At 40.1% G+C, this 2,847-nt stretch overlaps 1 non-coding gene across 1 annotated transcript; it reads right to left on the reverse strand.

The window, feature by feature from the left end:
* Positions 1 to 827: 827 nt before the first annotated feature.
* On the reverse strand, positions 828 to 931 carry LOC112788072 (small nucleolar RNA R71). The gene has a single exon (XR_003195453.1). It is a non-coding gene; the product is annotated as a small nucleolar RNA R71 (small nucleolar RNA).
* Between the last annotated feature and the right edge of the window lie 1,916 nt (positions 932 to 2,847).

The following is a 2,847-nucleotide window of genomic DNA, read 5'->3' on the forward strand; positions in this document are numbered from 1 at the left end:
TTTTCGAAAATTACTAACATTTTTCAAAAAAAAAAAAAACTATTTTCAAAAATCACTAACTCTTTTTCAAAAATTATTTTCGAAAATTCCTTCTCTCTCATATTATTCTATTTATTCATTCATTTACTAACATCTCATCTCACATCTCAACCCTCCTCACAGTTGTGTTTCTTCCATTATATTACATTCTTTGTCTCCCCCTCTTCTTCTACTCACACATGGATCCCTATACTGTGGTATAAAGGATCACTATTATTATTATTATTATTTTTCTGTGCCCTCTTCTTTGTCATATGAGTAGGAGCAAGGATAAGAACATTCTTGTGGAAGCAGATCCAGAACCTGAAAGGACTCTGAAGAGAAAATTAAGAGAAGCTAAATCACAACAATCCAGAGATAACCTTTCAGAAATTTTCGAACAGGAAGAGGAGATGGCAGCCGAAAATAATAATAATGTAAGGAAGATGCTTGGTGACTTTACTGCACCTAATTCCAATTTACATGGAAGAAGCATCTCCATTCCTGCCATTGGAGCAAACAACTTTGAGCTGAAACCTCAATTAGTTTCTCTGATGCAGCAGAACTGCAAGTTTCATAGACTTCCATCTGAAGATCCTTTTCAGTTCTTAACTGAATTCTTGCAGATATGTGATACTGTTAAGGTTAATGGAGTAGATCCTGAAGTCTACAGGCTCATGCTTTTCCCTTTTGCTGTAAGAGACAGAGCTAGATTATGGTTGGATTCTCAACCCAAAGACAGCCTGAACTCTTGGGATAAGCTGGTCACAGCTTTCTTAGCCAAGTACTTTTCTCCTCAAAAGCTGAGCAAGCTTAGAGCTGATGTTCAAACCTTCAGACAGAAAGAAGGTGAATCCCTCTATGAAGCTTGAGAAAGATACAAATAGTTGACCAAAAAGTGTCCTTCTGACATACTTTCAGAATGGACCATCCTGGATATATTCTATGATGGTTTATCTGTGCTATCAAAGATGTCACTGGACACTTCTGCAGGTGGATCCATTCACCTAAAGAAAACACCTGCAGAAGCTCAAGAACTCATTGACATGGTTGCTAATAACCAGTTCATGTACACTTCTGAAAGGAATCCTGTGAGTAATGGGACGCCTATGAAGAAGGGAGTTCTTGAAGTTGATACTCTGAATGCCATATTGGCTCAGAACAAAATATTTACTCAGCAAGTCAATATGATTTCTCAGAGTCTGAATGGAATGCAAGCTGCATCCAACAGTACTCAATAGGCTTCTCCTGAAGAAGAAGCTTATGATCCTAAAAACCCTGCAATAGTAGAGGTAAATTATTTAGGTGAACCTTATGGAAACACCTATAACTCATCATGGAGAAATCATCCAAGTTTCTCATGGAAGGATCAAAAGCCTCAACAAGGCTTTAATAATGGTGAAAGAAACAGGTTTCGTAATAATAAACCTTTTCCATCATCCACTCAGCAACAGACAGAGAACTCTGAACAAAATACTTCTAATTTGGCAAACTTAGTCTCTGATCTGTCTAAGGCCACTATAAGTTTCATGAATGAAACAAGATCTTCCATTAGAAATCTGGAAGCACAAGTTGGCCAGCTGAGTAAAAGGATCACTGAAATCCCTCCCAGTACTCTCCCAAGCAATACGGAAGAGAACCCAAAAGGAGAGTGCAAGGCCATTGACATAAGCACCATGGTCGAACCTACAAGGGGAGTGGAGGACATGAATCCCAAGGAGGAAGACCTCCTGGGACGTCCAGTGATCAATAAGGAGCTTCCCTCTGAGGAACCAAAGGACTCTGAGGCTCATCTAGAGACCATAGAGATTTCATTGAACCTCCTTATGCCATTCATGAGCTCTGATGAGTATTCCTCTTCTGAAGAGAATGAGGATGTTACTGAAGAGCAAACAGCCAAGTTTCTTGGTGCAATCATGAAGCTGAATGCCAAATTATTTGGCATTGATACTTGGGAAGTTGAACCTCCCTTGTTCATCAATGAACTAAGTGATCTGGATCAACTGACATTGCCTCAGAAGAGACAGGATCCTGAAAAGTTCATAATACCCTGTACTATAGGCACCATGATCTTTAAGGCTCTGTGTGACCTTGGTTCAGGGATAAACCTCATGCCCCTCTCTGTAATAGAGAAACTAGGAATCTATGGGGTGCAAGTTGCTAAAATCTCATTAGAGATGGCAGACAATTCAAGAAAACAGGCTTATGGACAAGTAGAGGACGTGTTAGTAAAGGTTGAAGGCCTTTACATCCCTGCTGATTTCATAGTCCTAGATACTGGAAAGGAAGAGGATGAATCCATCATCCTAGGAAGACCTTTCCTGGCCACAGCAAGAGCTGTGATTGATGTTGACAGAGGTGAAATAGTCCTTCAATGGAATGAGGACTCCCTTGTGTTTAAAACTCAAGGATCTCCCTCTGCAACCATGGAGAGGAAGCAGAAAAAGCTTCTCTCAAAGCAGAGTCAACCAGAGCCCCCACAGTCAAACTCTAAGTTTGGTGTTGGGAGGCCACAACCAAACTCTAAGTTTGGTGTTGAACTCCCATATCCAAACTCTAAGTTTGGTGTTGGAGAGTCTCAACAAAGCTCTGCACATCTGTGAGGCTCCATGAGAGCCCACTGTCAAGCTATTGACCTTAAAGAAGCGCTTGTTCGGAGGCAACCCAATTTTTATTTATCTAACTATATTTTTTTTAGTTATATGTCTTTGTAGGTTCATGATCATGTGGAGTCACAAAATAAATATAAAAATTGAAGATGGAATCAAAAATAGCAGAAGAAAAATCACACCCTGGAGGAGCATCTGGCTGGCGCTGAACGCCCAAAAT

Source organism: Arachis hypogaea, chromosome 20 (assembly GCF_003086295.3).
Source record: "Arachis hypogaea cultivar Tifrunner chromosome 20, arahy.Tifrunner.gnm2.J5K5, whole genome shotgun sequence".
Classification (NCBI taxonomy): Eukaryota; Viridiplantae; Streptophyta; class Magnoliopsida; order Fabales; family Fabaceae; genus Arachis; species Arachis hypogaea.